We start from the raw sequence: 22764 nt of genomic DNA on the forward strand, positions 1-22764 counted from the left end.
GATGGTATGAATCCTTTTGGGGAGCAGAGCACTAGTCATAGCACTTGGCCAGTTACTCTATGTATCTACAACCTTTCTCCATAGGTTATGCATGAAGCAGAAGTTCATTATGGTGCCGATCCTCATCCAAGGTCCGAGGCAACCTGGCAACGACATTGATGTCTATCTGAAGCCATTAGTTGAAGAACTTCTAGTTTTATGGAACAAACCAGGTGTATGTGTCTGGGATGAGTACAAACAAGAACACTTTGACCTACGAGCAATGTTGTTTGTAACAATTAATGATTGGCCTGCTTTAAGTAATCTTTCAGGTCAGACAAACAAAGGATATAATGCATGCACACATTGTTTTGATGACCTTGATAGTATATATTTGAAAAGATGTTGAAAGGTCGTATGACCTTGGCCATCGTCGATTCCTTCCTTTGAATCACCAAGTAAGAAAGAAAGGTAAGCATTTTAAAGGTCAGCCAGACCACCGAAAGAAGCCTCATAACCGAACTGGGGAAGATGTACTCGCAATGGTCAAGGATGTGAAAGTAGTATTTGGAAAGGGACAAGGCAGCGAATCTGTTCCCAAAGATGCTAAGGGACACGCACCCATGTGGAAGAAGAAGTCCATCTTTTGGGAGCTACCCTATTGGCAAGTCCTAGAGGTCCGCAACGCAATCGATGTGATGCACCTGACAAAGAATCTTTGTGTGAACCTGTTAGGATTCATGGGTGTGTATGGGAAGCCAAAGGATTCACTTGAAGCACGCCAGGACTTGTAGGGCATGAAAGAACGAGACAACCTTCATCCAGAGAAGACAGATGATGGACGTCATTACTTAAGTCCTGCTAGCTACATGCTTAGCAAAGAAGAGAGGGATAGCATGTTCGAATGTCTAAGCAGCATCAAGGTCCCATCGGGATTCTCCTCCAATATAAAGGGTATAATAAATGTGCCAGAGAAGAAATTCCTAAACTTAAAGTCCCACTGACTGCCACGTGCTTATGACACAATTGCTTCCTGTTGCTTTAAGAGGAATTCTACCTCCACATGTACGTCTAGCCACCGTGAAGCTATGTGCATTCCTCAATGCAATTTCTCAGAAGCCAATCAATCCAGTGGAACTAGCTACTCTACAGAATGATGTGGTTCAATGTCTTGTCAGCTTTGAGTTGGTGTTCCCTCCATCCTTCTTTAATATCATGACATACCTCCTAGTTCATTTGGTGAAGGAGATTAGTATTCTTGGACCTATGTTCTTACATAACATGTTCCCCTTCGAGAGGTTTATGGGAGTCTTGAAGAAATATGTGAAAGTCCAGTTCTAAGCCTGAAGGAAGCATCACCCAGGGCTATGGAACAGAGGAGGTTATTGAGTTCTATGTTGACTTTATTCCTGACCTTGCCCCGATTGGCAGTTCCCAAATCGCGACACTAGGGGAGACTCAGTGGTAAAGGAACTTTAGGGAAGAAAACATATATTGGCATGGAAGACGATTATTTCAATAAAGCACACTACACAGTTCTTCAGAACTCATCATTGGTGCATCCATACATCGAGATACATAAGGAGTTCTTACGATCCAAGTTTCTAGGGAAGACTAAAGCTTGGATTAGGCGTCAGCACATGAAAAGTTTCAGTGGTTGGTTGCGAAAAGAATGTCAAGGCGATGACAATATTGATGAGCAACTGTATTTGTTGGCTAGGCAACCATCATGGCATATCCTCACGTACCAAGGGTACGAGATAAATGGGAATACATTTTATACAGTTGCCCAAGATAAAAGGAGCACCAATCAAAATAGTGATGTTCGCATAGATGGCACAAATCTAAATAGGAATATACAAACATATTATGGCCGCATAGAAGATATATGGGAACTAGACTACGCACCTAATTTTAAAGTCCCTTTGTTCTGGTGCCAATGGGTGAAGCTAACCGGAGGAGGGGTAACAGTCGACAAAGAGTATGGAATGACAACAGTGGACCTCAACAATATTGAGTACAAAGACGAACCATTCGTTCTTGCTGCCGATGTGAGTCAGATGTTCTATGTGAAAGACATGTCTACAAAATCAAAGAGAGGAAAAAACAAAGACATCAACTCAATGATCAATGAGCCAAAGCGCCACATAGTTCTTTCTGGGAAAATAAATATAGTGGGAATTGAAAGACAAGTCAGACATGTCAGAAGATTATGAAAGAAATGTCCTGAATTCCACCCTTCATAGTGAAGAAAGATCCAAGCATCATGTTAAATAATGAAGACACTCCATGGTTACGACAAGATCAGAACCAAGGGTCATACGTCAAGAAGAAATTTACTGTTGTGCCCGCATAATACAACGATGCACTGTTGTGACATAGTTTTAGAAAGTCTATATGAGATTCAAGAATTTGTGACTAGTGTTTAATAAAACTTTATCAAATGGGAAAATGAGCTATGTAATAATTGTAGATCTTGCTGAGATGATCAAACTTGGTATTCAGAGTTTTTTCATCTGAGGTCATTTAGTATCTCATTTAAGCAAGTTTAACCAAGTCAAATTTGGTCAAATGAAAAAATAACACTTTGACTCTAGTATTATGAACTCTAAATGACTTCAAATTGAAAAGTTTTGAATACCAAGTTTGTTAAAATCATCAAGGTCTACAATTATTGTTTTGGTCAACTTTCCATTTGAGATAGTTTGGATGGTTCAAATTTGTGATTGTTAAATTTCAACGCCTACAAACTAGTTTTCGGAACCCTAGATTGTCTCAAATTGAAAAGTTTTGAATACCAAGTTTGTTCAACTCATCAAGATCTACAATCCTTATATAGGCCATTTTTTCATTTGAGAAAGTTTGAACAAAATGTAGTTCAAATTTCACAAGTGTGTGACATAGTTTTAGAAAGTCTATATGAGATTCGAGAATTTGTGACTAGTGTTTGATAAAACTTTCTCAAATGGGAAAATGAGCTATGTAACAATTGTAGATCTTGCTGAGATGATCAAACTTGGTATTCAGAGTTTTTTCATCTGAGGTCATTTAGTGTCTCATTTGAGCAAGTTTGACCAAGTCAAATTTGGTCAAATGAAAAAACAACACTTTGGCGGGCTGCAAAAATTTCAGGCCTTCAGTCCCGGTCCAGGCTAGGAACCAGGACTAAAGGGTGGGCAGAATTGCCCGCCCAAAAATACCTTTAGTCCCGGCTGGTAACACCAACCGGGACTAAAGATCCTTTAGTCCCGGTTGGTGTTACCAGTCGGGACTAAAGGGTCCCTGGCCTATATATATCGAACGGTTCCTCTGTTCATCTTCTACTTTTCGATCTAACGTCGATCTCGTCGTCTCTGTCGAGCTCTGCCGCACCGCCATCGTCGTCTACCCCCGCCCGGCCTCGTCGTCGAGCCCCGCTCGGCGGCCGTCGAGATCATCTCCGCCGTACGTCGTCCTCGCGCGGCTCAGCTAGGCCCCGTGGCCGGCCAGCACGCCCGGCTGCCATGGCGCCCCTAGCCTGTTGCTAGCTATAGCGCTCGGCCATATTTTTTAGATACTTTTTTAGATAGTTTTTAGATAGTTTTTAGGTAGTGTTTGATATATATGTTAGATTAAAATGTATTAAAATTTAATTAGTAGTTTATTCTTAGTTTTTAGATAGTTTTTGATATATGTTAATTAGATTTAAATGTATTAAAATTTAATTAGTACTTTATTTAGATAGTTTTTAGAAAGTTTTTTATTATAGTTTTTGATATATTTAGTAATTATTATTCTATCTCTCTCTATATATGTGTTAGATTTAATTTTGATTTAGTAATTCTATCTATGTATATATGTTAGGTTTAATTAGATTTAGTAATTAATTCTATCTAGAGATTCTATATGTATACATATATATGTACTTAATTATTTCTATGTGTATATATACATGTACTTAATTATTTCCATGTGTTGAGAGAGAGAGAGAAAATTGTATCTAGAGAGACATTCTATGTGTTATCACATGCATATATAGAGATATATACATATGCACTTATTCTATGTGTTGAGAGAGAGAGAGAAAATTGTATCATTCTATATGTATATATACATGTACTTATTTCCATGTTTTTGGATCGAAAGTGTTTTTTATTCGATTCTAAAGCCTATACCTTATTATTGTTTATCCTTATGAAATATTATGTGTTATTATATTTAATTGGATTTAGTAATTCTATATGTGTTATCACATGTACTTATGTTATGTGTCATAGTAATTCTATCTATGTGTTATCTTGAAGATACAAATGGCTACTCCGGATGATAACTTGAATGATGACATAATGGCGAATATTATCAATGCCGGCACCAATGTGGATGTAGATGACACGAGTCAGTACTTTGCTGATTATGAGGATATCCTGAATATGCCGGTGGTTGAAGATCAACAAATTGTCGCGCAAGAAAATACTGGCGAGGTATATTCGATTATCTATCATCTCTTATAGATGCATGCGTACGTATATTTGTTGTTAATCGTTGTGTTTCTACTCATGTAGCCGGTCTCTGGATCTACATCAACCACCAGCAAGAGTAGGAAAGTCCGAGGGCCAAAAAAGCCATTAGAGGGTCGTTTCATAATATCAGAATTTGACAGCCGACACCGGCAAACCATTGGGACCACATGCTCAGACATATGTCAATCAATGTGGGTTCATTGTAAGGGATAGGATCCCAGTTAGTGCTCGTGAATGGAAGCAGAAGATATCTGCTCCTAATGTTAGTTTTGTATCTGATCGTGACAAGAACCTAGCTTGGAGAGATATCACTCAGCATTTCACATTACAAGCAGATGATGCTTTGAAGGAGCTAGTGAGGGATTGGACAATGAAGAAGATGGCAACATTGTTCCAGAGTTGGAAGAAGACATTGTATAAAAAGTTTATCTTAAAGAATGAAACGCCGAATTTCAATGCTAAGGCATTTGTCAAGTTGGAGTCCCATTGGGATGACTTCGTACAATACAAGACATCTCAAGAGAGTGAGGAACGTGTGATGAGGAATCAGCAGAATGCTCGACAGAAGCAATACCATCATCGCATGGGATCAGGTGGTTATAGAAGTGCTATTCGCAAGTGGCAGAACCTAGAAGCAGAGATTACTGCCAAGGGAATCATATCTAAAACAATAGAGAAGAACTGGCCTCAATGCGCGAAGAATTGGTTCTACGCTCATGGGGGAAGCCTAGACCCAGACACTGGCAAGCTAATTTTTGGCTAAAAAAATGAGAGAGCAACACAGAGACTAGCTCGTGCTAGGGAAGAAGCTGATAGTGGTGTTTTCAAGCCCAACAGAGAAAATGATGAATTGACATATGTCCTAGAGAATCCCAAACACTGGTGGTCGAACAAGAGGCTATGGGGTGGTTCCAGTGGCTACAAGCATTCCTAGTAGACAGGGATACCTACAGAAGCCACCAGAGAAAGAAGGATGAGGAGGCAGACCGAATCCAGTGTATTGGAGCAATTTGTTAATGAGTCACGACAAGCATTGCTTGAATCACATGAACGAGAAAAATCTCTTGAGGCAAGAATGTCAGGAGGAGATCAAGAGGCAAGTGCAGCTAGCAATGAGTCAAATGCAATCGCAATCAACGCCGGAAGTCACCATTAGCCCCGTTGGTCAGATGAAAAGCAGTTGTGCTTCCACGGAGCTGCCAATTATTCAAGGTGACGTTGGGTTGCGCTTCCCTATTGATGACATTACCGAGCCTCTAACAACATGTGAGCTGCACATTCCAGATGGTAATAATGCATCAATCATGGTGGCTGTCAGGGGTTGTATCTCCAATAGACCTGAACGAAGACACCAAGAATCCATGGGTCAGTTATTCAACCTAGATATGCTAGCGTCTCGGTCGATAGAGTGCTCAAAGGTTATAGCAATGTTCCTCTTGACATTGAAGGCGGTGATGGGGAGAAGACACTAGGAGAAGTAGAGAAGACATTTATTCAATGGCGCAAACGCTTCATCATCATTCCTGGGGCGCCACCGCTTCCCCTACCTCACCCTAGGTACGAATGAAAGTGAATGAAATATTATTTTCCATTAATTTTATATTGGCTTCAAAATAATTGACCCACAACTTGTTTTTGTAGCAGGGTCTCCCCCCAGCCTAGCCTAATCATTCATTCCCCATCTCATCACAGCGTCGCGGGGGGCGAGATGATTTCATCCCCACGGCGATCTCCAACTCCTACACCGGTCCCTATCGCCTCCACAACGATCTCCAACTCCTACACCGACCCCACTGCCTCCACAATGATCTCCAATGCCTCCACACTGGACTCCAACACTAGCCTCATCGCCTCCACGCCGGTCTCCAACACTGCCCCCACCCCCTCCACAGCGATGCACTACAAAGACGTCTAAGGTCCCGGCGGCAAAGAAGACAAAAAAGAGAGTTATTTCTCAAGAAACACTTCCTGAAAAGACTGATGAGCAAATAGCAGCTGAAGAAGACAAAAAAGTGAAAGATTTTTTTATAGATATCCAAAAGCAGAGACAAGCGAAGCTTAAGGAGAAGTCATACTTTTACATACCATGAGATCAGCTAAGGCAGAAGGTCGAAGCTCACAAGAAAAAGATGCTTGAAGTTCGTAAGCCTCCGCCACTATCAGACTATGACCGCTCCCTCGTGAAGTCACATGATGCACATAAGAAAAGGAAAAGAGCATCAGAGAAGGATGTCCCACAGCTTGAACAACAGAAGCAACCAATGCAAAATCTTATTGTTGCTAATGAATATGGTTCTAACATAGAAGTCTATCGACCTAGACAACTCTGGAGAAGTGTCGGTTCAAGACCTTAATGCTTTTTTTGAACAAACTGGTTTAACCTTGGATCAAGTGACGAGCAAAGCTCCAATCCAGAACCTAGAAGTTGATACCTGGAAGACTTATAAATTTGGCAAAAGTCTATACAACCATGCGGCTCTGAATGAATTGGGTACGCAAATGTACTTGCTCAACAAGTGGTACATGCAGGCGTGTGGCAGGGGTGAGTAGTGGATCTTTGTCAGATTTAGAGACCATCATTACTTCCGTGGCGATGACATCTTACATATTAGTTTCGAAGAATTGCATCAACTATACCACTTGGACGCTCTGGACAAATCAATCATTAGCTCCTTTTGTTTGTAAGTGATTCTTATTTTTATTTAATAAACTCACTTCTATGCGTACGTGTATATAATTATCCTCACATGTAACTTATATTTATATACAGATTCTAGATGTCAGAGCTCCAAAGAATACAAGACACCAGTGTTGGCTTCATTGATCCTTATATCGTATTCAAAACCGATATTATTGTCAAGGAGCACTGGGTATCTGAAGCACAGACGAATATCATGAAGTTCTTCGTGAAGCAGCACGACAAGACAACAATACTTTTCCTATACAACTTTGAGTGAGTGTTAATAATAATGTAGTCTACACATTTTATGTAATATCAATACAACTTATATGCATGTACGTGTGTGTATAAACCAATGCAGGTTTCACTGGATACTCATTGTCATTGAGTTAAACTCAAGTCAGTTAGTAATCTTGGACTCATTGAGAAAAGAGCGAGCACTATACCAAGATATGATAGACATTATCCAGGGGATAATTTCGATCTCTCGCGCACAACTATTATTGAATACACTTTGCCATAATTTATTAACAATCGTACATTATTGGGCGCACAGGGTTTGGAAAGAGTTTATTCGGCAACACCGCAAGGATGGCAAGGCACCACTTAATGTAGTTGAAATACCAGTAAGTTGTACTATATATACTTCCCCACGTGTTTAATTACTATATCGTACTTCAATTTACGTGTGAGATGATGAGAATAATCTTCTTCTCGTACAGTGGTGTTTACGGTAGGAACCAGGTAATAACTTGTGTGGATACTACGTTTGTGAATTTATCACTGCACACATAAGAAGAACTCCTGAAGATGTCCTCAGAGTACGTATATATAATTTTTTTTGAATTTATCACTGCACATGTAAGAAGAACTCCTGAAGATGTCCTCAGAGTACGTATATATCAATTTTTTATTTATTTTTAAATGAATATATATATATATATATATATATATATATATATATATATATATATATATATATATATATATACACATATATATGTATGTATTAATAGTTTTCCTTTTATTTCAAATACAAGACTGAATGGTTGAAATGAAGGGTCATGCAAAAAGACCATCTGAATGCAGTTCAAAAGTCAATAGCAGGATATCTTTTAGAAAAAGTGCTAAATCCCAACGACGAGTTCTACTTTGATCCTAAGGAACCAATGATGTAAATTAAATGTTTATTGATATCGTTATTTTCGAGAATAAGATTATGAAAGTGTTGTATATATACATATATATCTATAATATATATAGTTTCATACTTTATTCGAATATAATAATGCTCGAGATGAGAATTATATGTAATTATATGCGTGCGTGTATTTATATTAGCAGCGTAGAATACGTACATAAAAACATATTATATATTAAACAAATATGTGTAACTGAACTGAAAACAAATTAAATAAAAAAAAGAAAAGAAAAGGAACCTTTAGTCCTGGTTGGGGTTACCAACCGGGACTAAAGGGTGCGGCCACGTTTGCTCGGCTGGAGGGCCTTTAGTCCCGGTGAACACCAACCGGGACTAAATGTCCCTCTTTAGTCCCGGCTCGATGACCCGGGACTGAAGGTTCCACCTTTAGTCCCGGGATCGTTGTCCCGGCGTGGTAACCGGGACTAAAGGCCGTTACCGCCCGAGACAACAAGTCCATCATGTAGTAGTGCACGCTTAGGCTGCAACGTTGTCTTCGTCTTCCAACGTAAACTTGATTAGTCTTTTAATCTATTTTATTAATGGTACATGATGAAATTCAATATATAGCATCAGTACTATAAATAATAGGAGAGCACCATGATTAGATGAAGAACTTTAGTTTGGAAATGATGCGGGGTATATACTGAACTCTCATGGTCCTGGGTGTTTGTAAAAAGCCCACTCATTCACGTACGATAAGTTTTGTACCACCAACCCGACACTCTCGCCCATGCCATTTGTCCTAGGCTGTGATGTCACTGGTGGTAGTGTGTATCATAGAGGTGTTTTTCCTGTCATTAGAAAGGTACCAATAATGCAACTATGCAAGAGGTACGGACTATTTCATCACAGGTGCCGGATGATCCGGTGGTGAAAACAATTTTCATTGTTGGTTTTTCGCCTATAAGCAACTGGCTGAGAAAAGAAGTTTCACCGTCGGTTCAGGAATTGAACTAGCGGTCAAAATGGTCTGCTACAAAACCCTACTTCTTCTCTCTTGTTCTTCGCTTCCTCCACTTTCATTCTTCCGGCTCCCCCCTTTCTTTCATCATTGTTGGGGCCATTTTTCACCAATTTGCTCATGGAAAATCTCAATGCTTGAAGGATGTACATAACTCTCTTTGTTTTAAGATATAATTATCAACCCTTTAAATTCCTAAATTATTCCTTTCGCAAATTGTGAAAACATCTTTCTTCATTTTAGAGGGCTTGGTATTTTGAATCGGCAGTGGTAATCTTTGTTATCACCGCCTACATTCATAAATGATGACAAAAACTGACGGTGAAGGAGGGTTACAAACCAGTGGTAATTTGTTCACCACTAAAAAAATGGGTACATCATCATATACCAAACCATAATATATATATATCCCTAATAGGTCACTTACATTTTGTATTGTAATTATTTTTTTGTTAATTGAAAATCTATTTAGTCATGTTCTAGAAGAAAGAAGTATTTTGAAGACCATACCAATGTATAATATGATTGATATGCGCCAGTATAATGTTTATGCAACAAATTGTTATTTTCATAAGAGTAAAGTCCATTTTTCAACCATGGAGTGGCACACCGGTCCAATTTTCAAACTTGAACTACAAAACTACTCCCTCCGTCCCCCAAAAAGTGATGTTCTGAGATTTTTTAGACAGATTAGTGGAAAGAGAAATGTCCCTAATGCCCATGGATTGTTACACATGTTCCCTTAAAAGTAGGGATGTCGTATGGTTTACTTTCCTAATTAAGACGCGCTGCATGCAACCATGCATAGATCCGCGGGAGGCAACCAATAGTAGCGCATGTCAATTAGTAATTTGGCCCCGGATTTGTTGCGCATGCATGAGTCAACCTGTGGGCCAACAGTATGTCTAAAGCTTAGAACAACATTTTTTCTGGGACAAAATTTGAATCATAGGACATTACTTTTTTTTTTGGACAGAGGGAGTAGGTACTGGACGTCCTCCAACTGTCAAAACTTGACAAATCTGGCAATTAGCTTGTGGGAGCTAGTAAAGACTTAAAGCCTTTAGTTCTATTAGGGGCAGCTCCTTGCCAGTTGGTTTATTTTATTAAACAGGAATGACATTGTATTTGAATAGAAATTTATATTTCTCTCATGCAGGTTATTTACTCAATTATCTATTGGCTACACACTTGATGTATCCCGCGGAAGACGAAGTTTGGTTGTAGCGGCATCACAACAACTGACATAGGTGGCCAAGAATATTTTTTCTAGGCACATATTTTTTTTTCTTTTGGAAGTCGGCAGGGGAGCTCATCACTACCTATTTTTTTTCCAATAAAGGAGATATATGTGTACAGATTACAAGGTCTTAGTCCAACAAATTAAAAAAAATAGGAAAATACATATCAGAAATTCTCTAACCAAGAAACTAAGAGCGCTTTCACTGCAGGCTTGGCTTTGATGATAACTAAAAGGCTAGCTAAGGTGCTCTCTGAACAGAAATTTGTATGTTATCTCAACGATATGGGCAGAAGAACCTGGCCATAATATTTTCCTCATGTATTAGCAAACAGAAAGAAAAAAAAATACACATCACCGGCTCTATTACACCAGAAAATCTATAGGTGCGCACCACAACGCACCATGCAGGTGCTACATATAAATAAGCAAAAACCACACCATTAACACGAATAACTTAAAGTACCATACAACGAAAAGGAAACAGCAGAGCCTGAAGGATTCAAACATAGCAAGCATCACAGATACTTGAAAAGCTTAAAACGATATGGTAAAACATGGAGGAATAACACACAAGCAACGGCGACTGATTTACAGCTTCAGTTCATTCAGACAGGTAACTAAGCTGCATAGAGGATGTCCAAGTCCAAGCACCATCCATCCATGAGCTTCTTCTCTTCTCTGGCGCCTCCTCTAGATGGTATCGCTGTGGATGTGACCCGTGGCCCCTCCATCTACGTTCGGAGCACCTCCCCTTGACCTGATCTCAACAGGCTGCAAACCAGCAACAACAACAGCAACGTTATTCCTATGGATCCACCGAGTCTCGTGACCCAAAGTGGGGCACATCAAGTGAATATGTATTTTCTTAAAAATTGTCATTGCTATATACTCGTATGACAACATATGTAGTAGATTAGAGTAGAAGACAGACCTGAGATGTCACTGACTTGGTCTCCGTCACACCAGCTGCAGAAACAACAGTGGAGTCAGCTGCAAGTGGAATAGATAGAGGAGGACGATGTTCTTTTTGTTCTGAACTTGTTACTACCGGCATCCTTGTGGGTGGCGCCGGCGCGGCCGCAGCTGGTGATGCGGCCGACGAGGCCAAAGAACTTGTTCTTGAGCTGCACGGCAAGCTTTGCCATGGCCGCCGCTGACTGCACCAAGGGCTAAGCTAGCTGCCGTGGAAGGGGCCGGGGCTTGGTGATGAGAGCACTGATGAGCTCACCTGAATCTAGTGGGAGCGCGGCTGCGTGCTGGTCAGTGGACCACGGACCTCGTATCTAAATACTGCAGCCACGGTACAGTTGTGCCAAAACACCTTTCACTATCTCTCAGTGGACCAAGCCCATAGGCTCCGTGGATCACTGGCGTGCTGCAGCAGTTAGGCAGGCACTTCACCTGGATTTTGGATGCTCAAGCACCCCATCTAGTAGCACTCTAGCAGTGTTCCTCACAGTAGAAAACGAAGCAACTGGACTACTCTCACAGATCCTTGCATAAATTGTCAAATTGGGGGTGTTTGTTTTGGTCGTGAAAAAGTTGGGGTGCTTGTCATATAATATATGGTTTTACCACATATATATGATGAACAATTGCATTTGATCAGTTGAATGATATATCATTATTCTCTCAAACACGTTTGGAATAACGATATGCCATCTATATAGGCTCTTTATATTTAGTACAGATAAGGTTCATATATAATTATGAAATACGTCACATGCATGTTTCTGATGCTTTTGAATGCGGTCAAATAAACGGGGGACCTAACACTGACGAATAAATAATGGGTTGTCTAGTAGTGCTAGTGTGCTAACAAAAAGTGAATCTAGATTTGCTATTTTAATATATATTATTAATTGGAGGCCTCAAATTAACCCCTCAATGTAAGAAAATTAGGAAAACAGATAGAAATCCTTATTATAACAAATAGAAACATCTAGTCATTAATTATGTAGACTCTATGTCATGGGTTTGAAACCGCAGCAAGCATCGAGTTGCTCGTCAGAGATCGGTGTGTGGATCTCTAGTGGCTCAGATATTCAAAACATTCAGCGACCTAGCTGATTTTATTCTGGTTCGGGCCTAAGTCCTACGTCCCAGCAGTATTGTGTTCTTCGTGTTAGGAATGCCCAATCGGGAGTTTCTTACAATAACGGAGTAGAGAGAGATCGATAGGGGATCGCATGGTGCTATCCTCGAGTTCTTGGCTAATTCGGTTTGATCTTCCTATCCTGGTTTTTTGATTCGTCGATTATACTATCCCTTCTACAGTAGCCCATACCTCCCCTTATATACCGAGGAGGGCACGAGGTACAAAGCGGACAGGTTCTAACCTAGAGCTTATCGGCCTAGTGCTTCCGGTTCCTTCGTCTTGGCGTCGTCGGGTACTCCTTTGTCAGTGTAGGAGGGGACCAACAATGTCGCAACCACTCCCTGACGTCTCTTCTACATTCTGACGCTTGATCGTGAGGCACTGTCTACTGCAATACGCCCTTCCCCAGGTGAGTCTTCTCGAGGCTTCCTTAGTACACAAGGATCCCCCCCCCCAGCCTAGAGGGATTGACAAGCGGGCTCGGAGCCCTCCGGTCCGTGGGCTTAGGGAAGTCTCATGTCCTGATGTGTCATGCCCCTTCTTGCATGCATGGGCCTGCCTGAGGAAGTGGGTAACAATGCCTCGTGGCTATGGAGCAGGAAGGCAGTGTAGTGCCTCTTCGCCTATGAGGACTCTAGGCACTAGATTCCAGAGCTGGCTTCTGATCTTGGCTCGGGACGTTTGTTGGTCCTGAGTCAAGGCTGGGACGGTCACTATGGCAGAGGCTCGGCTCGGGCTCCCCTTCAGTCGGGAATCCTGACGTCGTGGCTGAGCCTCTGAGCCCCGAGCTATGGCTGTATCGCCGGCTCGGGCTTGCCCTTGTGATAGGGCGGGCCCCTTGGGGAAGGGAGATTCATGCGCTGCCGAGCCATCCTTTTTTCGCCAATAGGTACGTGAGACCATACCAGATGGGTATAGCCTCCGAGTCCTGACCAATTCATAGAGTCGATCGGGGGTCACTCGAATTGTCGCCCTCTTCTCAGGGACTTAGCATACTCCTATGTTATACCCTCGTCAGGAGCCCCCAAGTCCTTCTTAGCCTCCTGGCCTCCAGGGTCACTTCCGGGATATCGATGAGGGGTTGTTCCCGGCTAGATTACAAGGCGTTTGCCCAACAAAAAGAGAGAGAGAGAGAGAGAAATACATATCAGAAAGTCTTTAACCAAGAAACTAACAGTGCTTTCATGCAGGCTTGGCTTTGATGATAACCAAAAAGCTGCTCTCTGAACAGAAATTTGTATGTTATATCAATGATACGGCACAAGAACTGGCCGTCATATTTTCCTCATGCATTACCAAAAAAAATGCACATTACCGGCTCTTACTGCACCAGAAAATCGATACGTGCGCATATACATCACAAGTTCACAACGCACCATGCAGGTGCTCTATATAAGAGAAAACCACACCATTAACACGAATAATAACTTAAAGTACCATACAACGAAGCACCACAGATACTAGAAAAGTTGAAAAGGATACGGTAAAACATGGAGGAATAACACAGGCAACGGTGACTGATTTACAGCTTCAGTTCATTCAGAGAGGTAACTAAGCGGCAGATGATGTCCAAGTCCAAGCACCATCCATGCATGAGCTTCTTCTCTTCTCCGGTGCCTCCTCTAGATGGGATCGCTGTGGATGTGACCCGTGGCCCCTCCATCCACGCGCGGAGCACCTCCCCTTGACCTGATCTCAACAGGCTGCAAAACAGCAGCAGCAACAATAGCGTTGTTATTATTCCTATGGATCCGCCTGAGTCTCGTGACCCAAAGTGGGACACAAGTGAATATGTACCCTCTTAAAATTTGCCCTTGCTAGATATACTCCTAGGATGTCCAGCTCTGAGTTCATTAAAAAGCTTAAGCTATCGAGAAAAGATGAGCCATATGCATAAGCTATATGCTGACATTCGAGTAGAGAACTAGAGATAGACCTGAGATGTCACTGACTTGGCCTCTGTCGCACCAGCTGCATGAAGAAACAACAGGGGGGAATCAGCTGCAAGTGTGCAATAGAGCAGGATGTTCTTTTTGTTCAGAGAGAGGTGCATGGGCACGCAGCTGAACTGTTAATTACCGGCATCCTTGTGGGCGGCGCCACCAGGTCGGCCGCAGCTGGTGATGCGGCCGACGAGGCCAAACAACTTGTTCTTGAGCTGCGCGGCAAGCTTCGCCATGGCCGTTAGCCACACCAAGGGCTAGCTAGCTGCCGTGGAAGGGCCGGGCCTTGGTGACAGCACTGATCGATGAGCTCACCTGAATGGCTAGCGTGCTGGCCAGCGCATGAGTCACCACTCCTCCACAGTATCTAAATACCGCAGCGACGGCGTGTTGCCAAAGCACCTTTCACTAGCTACCTCAGTGGACCAAGCCTATAGGCTCTGTGGGTTACAGGCGTGCTGCTGCAGTTAGGCAGGCACTTCCCTAGATTGTCGACTTTTGGTTCCTGGCTGCAGTACCACAAGACCCGCCTGACTAGCTACATAGGGTGCTCAAGTAATCAGCTAGCAGTCCAGCAGTGTTCTTCAATCAAAGAACAAAAACGAAGCAATTGAGCTATATATATTCTCACAAATCCTTTGCATAAATATAATCGCCACACAAATAGTGTTTTGTTCGAGAAAAAGTAAGGGTGCTTGTCAAAGCTACGACCACGATGAACAATTGCAGTTGATCTATTGCATGGCATACCATTACTCTCTCAAACACGTTTGGAATGATGATATGCCATCTATATTAGCCATTTGTTTAGTAATAAGACCGGTTCAAAATTATGAAACACGCCACATGTTTCTCACATGCTTTTAATTGAACGCCAACAAATTAACGGGGGGCCTAACACTAACCAAATAAAAAGGGGTTGTTAGTTAGCGCGCGGTAGTGCTACTAAAGTGAATCTAGTTTTGCTATTTTAATATATCACTACCAGAATCCTCAAATTTGCCGAGTGTTTTAATGTTTGCCGAGTGTATTACCTCGGACACTCGGCGAATAAGTTCTTTGCCTAGTGCTACGCTAAAAGCACTCGGCAAAAAAAAGCACTCGGCAAATATGGGTTTTGCCGAGTGTAAAAAAAACACTCGGCAAAGAGGTGGTTTACCAAGTGTTAAAAAAAAACACTTGGCAAAGAAATAAAATATTTTTTCAAGAAAAGAAGGAGAAGAAAAAAAATGAAAAAAAAACTTTGTCGAGTGCTCAGATCTAAAACACTCGGCAAAAAAAAAGAAGGAGAAGAAAAAAATGAAAAAAACTTTGCCGAGTGCTCAGATCTAAAACACTCAGCAAAAAAGAAGGAGAAGAAAAAAAAATAAAAAAAACTTTGCCGAGTGCCCCATTTGGAACACTCGACAAACAAAAAAAATCCTACATAACCCACCCCTATCCCCAGCGACCCACCCCTTTCCCCTCTCCTCCCGGCCCCCAGCGCCCCTCCTCCCAACGGCGCCGCCTCCCTCCCCTCCTCCCGACGGCGCCGCCTCCCTCCCCTCCTCTCTTGGCCGCCCTCTTCCCCGGCGCGGCCCCTCCCCTCCCCTCCCGCTTCCCCAGCGTGGCCCCTCCCCTCCCGCTTCCCGGCGCCGCCTCCCCACCGGCGAGATCCGGCGGCTGGTGCCGCCCCCTCCCTCCCTCCCCTCCTCCAGCCGGCGGCCGGCCCCTCCCCTCCTTCCCCTTCTTCTTACCCGCCGGCGGCCGGCCCCTCCCCTCCCTCCCCTTCTTCTTCCCCGCCGGCGGTCGACAGCTCCCCTCCCTCCCCTTCTTTCCCGTCAGATCTGGCCCTTCCCCTCCCCTCCTCCCTTCTTTCCCCGCCAGATCCGGGCCCTCCCTTCTTTCCCGGTTCCCCCTTCCCCTACCTTCTTCCCCGACGCGGCCTCCCCACCGGCGAGATTCGGCGACCGGTGCTGCCCCCTCCCTCCCTTCCTCCCCCAACGTCGGTTTTGGGCTCGGTGCGGAGAGGCTCGCCACGGTGGTTCGACGAGGCGGCGGCGTGGTGGTGGTGCTGCTCACTATCAGGCGTCCGCAACTCCGCGCCGTGGCGAGCAAGAAGCGGCGTCGAGGATGGAGGCTCGACAGCGGTGGTTCCCAAGAGAGCTAGCTTCCGCTGTGCCGAGACGGGTTGAGCTCAGGGCTCTGCGGTCATGCCATGGCTGCGTTGCTGCTGCGGTGACGAGGGATGCGGCGTGGTGCGGGCGGCGGGCGTGGATGGTGGCGGCGGGCGTGGATGGTGGTGGCGGCGGCGGTGCTGGTGGTGCGGGCGTGGTGTCGGCGTGCCTTTTTTTGAGAAAAAAGTTTGCCGAGTGTTTTTTGGGCACTCGGCAACGTCTTCGCCGAGTGCCCGACAAAAAACACTCGGCAAACTAGCGTTTGCCGATAACAAGTTTACCGAGTGTCGTTTGCCGAGTGTAACACTCGGCAAACCCTTTTGCCGAGTGTTTTTGGGGCTTCGCCGAGTGCCTCTGGCACTCGGCAAAGCTCCTGTATCCGGTAGTGTATATTACTCCTTCGTTCCAAATTAGAAGTCATTTTAGCTTTTCTACATGCATATATAGTTTTTACTACGTACCAAAATATATATCATAGTAAAAACTATGTAGGTAGTAGAAAAGCCAGAACAACTTACAAGTTAGAATGGAGGGAGTAATAATTAGAGGTCGAAAAACAGATAAATCTAAGAAATCCTTACAATAACAAAAAAAAACATCTAGCTATTAATTAGTTTGACTATAATCATCAATAAATAGACACCGGATCTATTCAATTTTCTAAAATATTACCCACGTATACCATTATAAAAAAAATATAAAGTAACATCTAGATCTACATCTAAATTACCCACCTTACATAAAGTCAGTCCCTAGACCTGCATCTAAATTAGTAGTCATCTCTACTATTATGAAACAACTAAAGTAACCCTCTAAAGTTTGAATATAAAATTACCCACCTTTGTTATTATGAAATATTATTAAAATAATCTCTTAAATTTTCATTTAAATTACACACTCAACTAAATGGACATTGAGGAGCCACGATGGTGCAATGAAAATGAAGGTTGAAAGCACGTATCTAAATATTACTAATTTGAGTATCTTTACCGAGCCTCCATATTAACACTCACAAGACATTAGAGAAAAAGATAAATCTTGAAAATTCACATAATAATTAGAAACATCTGGTAACTAATTCATTAGACACTAATCAACGTCATCATAATAGCCACTTGATCTAAAAAATTACTCACCATACATTAAATTTGTACTTTATTGTTTATCAACTTTTTGAAACAATGTTCCTTTAACAATATAGCAATGACATTGGTAGGTAATTTAAAGTTATATAGAACAATGTGCTAATAAACTTTGTAAACTATTATTTCATTAGCTAAAATAGTTTAGGACTATGAGATAGATCTTGCACCATTGTAGTTGTAAATGCCATGCCTGACAATATTTTCCTGTTCTATGCACAAATTAAGAAATTCTGAGTTTCCATGAGACAATGTAAAAGAAAACCCACTGCATTATCTATTAATAAGTTAACTTAAAGATTAGGTGGCACTGTATGGTCTATGAGACAACACTAGTATACTTATCTAAACCTAATAGTAAAAGCAATAGTGATTCTTTCATATGTCGTCCCTTCTGCCCAATAACAGGTGGGTCCAAGGCGCTCCTTCGTTTTTCCCATGCCTGGCAAGGACTCTGCAAACATCGTTATATTTTATGATCAATTAATATCCTGGATGAATTCAAAGATACCGTAGCAAATACAACGGTAATTATGTTTGTAGCTCATTGTAAGCCGTCGGTTGAAGATCGACAGCACGTTCGGCTGGTGGACTGAACAGTGAATTTTGAATGGTTCTGGATGATTCAATAGTGTTCTGTGAGGGAGAATAAGCTAAACCAAGCTGGGACATGACCAGCCGAATGGGGTGCGAATAGCTAGATAGTGTGAATCATAGGCCACCATTGTAGGCCACGCATCACGGTGAATTCCTGGCCTAGGCCTAGATTTTGGGTCCTAAGGTCGATGTGGGACACACGTGCATTACTGCCACGAAATCGTTTTTTCAAAAAAATTAGGCTGTTGGGCTGCATATATATATATAGGGAAATGTTGAAGGAAGAGTTTTGGGGTAAAAGTTTAAGTTATGAATTTAATTCAATAACTTTTAGAGCCTGTGTTTTGGATACATGCAAATAGATATTATTGCCTAGTAATCTTGCATAATTCCTGTATAAACCATATATTTATTACGGGCGCGAGCATTACATATGGGTACGTATTTCTCCTGTTGTAACGTGTGGGCATAGACGACACAGATTGATGCGTTAGTGTTTTAGAACGAAGTTGATTCTTAAATATGTGGAGTTCGTTTTCCTCGGCGTGGTGGACTGGATGTACACATACTCAGTTGTTACTGGTTAGCTACCAAAGGTGCCTCTTTGCAAACATGTTCTTCCGAGACAACAATCTGTGATGTGATGCAGTGGTTACGCCACATTACCCGACCATCCGAATTGTATTCTTTAATTGCGTCCTCTCAAAAGAAAAAGAGCTTTCTTTAAGCGTGTAAAGCAATATGGATTAAGATTTTCGAAAGGGGCCTTATTAGCGAAGTTGGCCGTTGGCGCCCATTTTGTTTGTCCTTGTGCCATGATCACTACCTTCACTAAGCCATAATAATGCAGTCAGCAGTGCAGAGGGCCCAAAAGGCACCGATTTGGACGTTTTGATTGACAAGTACCTTGTTATTATTATTATCGTGGTCCGTTGATGATGGAAACAGCAGCTATCGCGCAATTTGTAACGTCAATTCTGTCAGACGCCTGTGTTCCTCCCTAAAAATGTTCTGCGTACCGACCTCATCACACATTACAGTTCACAGCAGGCTCCGCCCAGCGCCCAAGCGTTTTGTACTCCGTGCATCATCCTACGGCATATCCGCTCTCTTTGAGGTCCTGCACCACCCAAGATGCCATGCAATGTCATATCAAGGAGAAGCTAACAAGGACGTGCGTGTTAGGAGGAGGTGGTGCGTGGATGGAGGTTGACGCGAGCCGCGATTTTTTCAACCCTGCGCAATTTCAATAGGATACTTTACGCTTTGTTTGATGTGCATGTATTCATCTTAATCTACATGTGTTAAAGTAAAATTAAACTAAGTTTCTTTCCAATCTACTCTAACATATGTGGATTGAAGCAGAGACACATGCATCCAAACAAGACCTTAATTTTATTCCTTACCCATCTTTTTCTTTATTGCCTCAACCTTCGAATACAAGTTATGTAACATCTAACCTTACGAAGAAACTTAGCACCCACTCACTCCACAAGTACGCGCGCACGTGCACACACCACTAGAGGTAAAGAAGTAATTAGCTATATCTACGTCCTATATATCTTCAAATACAAGTTATAAAATCTGAACTTACAAAGAAACTCAACACATACTCACTCCACACGGACGCACTCACACCTCTAGAAGGAAGCTACTAGATCTACAACCTAGGTCTATGAGAACACGGCTAAGAGATATACGACAGTTGTGGCCTATATATCCTTGCGAGGCACCCGAAAACTATCTAAAAGGAAAGGATACACAGCGCAAGCAGTTGCCATCTTAGTTAAAGCTGCGTCCCCTTACCTATCCTTTTTTATCTGATGGACAAGCGCCTTGCCCTATCTCTTCCCATATAGCACGGTTGGCCGGTCTAATCTCTAAGATATCCCTTTCTCAGTTTTATAAGTGAGATATCTCATTTAGAACGTTTATCGAGCGGCTACATGTCTCCCTCAGATTACATCGGCTCTCTAACAATCCACCAAAAACACATACTCAAAGAAGTTTGCAACTTTTTTTAAAAAAAATTCCACAAACACACTAGATGTTGGTATGACATGTAGTAAAATAGGTCTGGTGTCATAGTTAAAACTAACTTAATTTTGAATGCACCCTAGACCATATATTGCATTACCAAAATGTTGAGTGGCTTCTTATATATGGACTTTTGAGTTGAATTAACCTAGAAAAATATTTTCACCAAAAATAGATCCATAATAAGGTATGTATGCATAGCTACGGTAGAGTACATAACCATACACATGTATATGGTCATGCATGGATTCAAGTAAAGCTATGCATTCATATATGGCAAGATTGTCTCCAACAGATGACCCATAAGGGCACCTAAACCCAAAATGGGTCTTCGACGGTGTTGTACTGGCCTCCAACAGAGAACCTGTATGGAAGACCCATTTTAGGTGACAACATAGGCACAACCCAAATATAGACATCCTCTCACCTGGAGACTCATTTTATCATGAACCCTTGGCCTATAATGCTACCCAAACGTCGAATGTGTCTTTGTATTTTAGGGTACCATTGTTGGAGATAGTTAGGTGTACACATGTACGTATGTGCTCCATCTGTCCTATATTTAATTTTATTAGGACAGATTAACAGAGAATACAAAACAAGCATATGCCCTCATTTTATTTTCTAATATGACGTTATTATCAACATGATTAAGATTGATTGATAAATTAAATGACACCTAATGATATAATAATATCTGCTAAATTTATGCAACTATTTAATATATATATAAACTGTTTTGTCCCTGTAATCCCTCCTCAAAGAATCAGAAAAGGAGAGTTAACGAGAAGAAAGCAAACCGGCCCAAAGGCCCATAGCCAGCGGCCCTTTTCAGCATGCGGAAAGGTTGATCATCTAAATTAATATGTTTAGCCTAAAGTATATAACTTGTGTTCTTCCCTAGTTCTTGCAAAGCCACCTAATCAAGCCTCACTTCATTTTTAGTTAGAACATATTTGTGGGGGTTATGACCCTGGATACCCACGGCAGACCACATGGACTGTGCCCCCAGGGGCGGCCCAACCCACAAGACGAAGCCTTGCGAGGCACGGCTCTGCTCGGCGCCCCCCGCAAGACATCTGGAGGATATCCTGAAGATACTGCAAGATCTGTTAGGATATGTATGATCCCTAGATTCTTGTAATCAGTTATTACTTTCCGGTTATCTCCTAGATCTAACCGATTTGTAACCCTGCTCCTCGGACTATATAAGACGGGCAGGGACCCCTCCAAACTCACGCAATATCAGACGATAGACAATACAAACCAACAGACCACAGGAATAGGGTATTATGTCATACTGACGACCTGAACCTGTCTAACTTGTGTGTCTCTGTTGCCTTCTTGTTCTTGATCTCACGCTCCTCTGCCGATCAATCTACCTTCGTGGGATACCCCTCGGAGGACTACCGACGATATTCTGTCGACAGTTGGCGCGCCAGGTAGGGGCTGTGCGTGCTGTTTTCCTTATCAAACAAGATGGTTTTTTCCACAGGCTCTTCGTCCCTCCCGCAGCCCGGCCAGATCTTCATGGTCGGATCGATCTCGTGGATCATCAATGCTGATGGAGTCGGAGAGCTCCTCGAGCCGGTGCAGATCGATTCTGCGCCGATCACCCCTGCACCTATGACAGCAGATCCGATCTCAGAACCACTTCTGAGGTCACCTTCGATCAACAACTCATTGCCTGCTTCCGTCGCTACCTAGAGGAGGCAGATCAACAGCAACGATCTAATCGCATCCATCGATCAGGTTGGTCACAAGCTCGCCGATTGCCTCTCCATCGCCGAATCGGCTCTAGACACCCTTGTTCAGCGTCGACCACCCACCAATCTAGACCTCCCAGAGGCTGCTCGGAAGACTTTGGGAGTTATGGCTCTGCCCTTCAGGCTCGCCAACTGCCGCCGCCACTTTCTAAGATGCCCTAAGGGGCAAATTCACCGACCAGGTGGGAGACGCTCATCCTTTCGCCGACCAGTTCGCTGACCAGCCTCTGCCGGTCGTCAACATGCTCCATGTCAGCCGACACCCTAGGGCATCCCTCCACACCATCCTAGAGGAGAGTCCAGGCTCTGAGTCCCAAGACTCCATAGAGACCCTCGCCGAAACCGCCGCTGAACAATTTCCTCTCCCTCCTCTCCGGGGGGCGCGATCTTCAACGTCAGCATCGATAGCCCCCCTTGGAATGGCGAGATCGAGGAGGAACACGCCGCTCATGAGAACCA

Source organism: Miscanthus floridulus, chromosome 13, assembly GCF_019320115.1.
Source record: "Miscanthus floridulus cultivar M001 chromosome 13, ASM1932011v1, whole genome shotgun sequence".
In the NCBI taxonomy this organism is placed as follows: Eukaryota; Viridiplantae; Streptophyta; class Magnoliopsida; order Poales; family Poaceae; genus Miscanthus; species Miscanthus floridulus.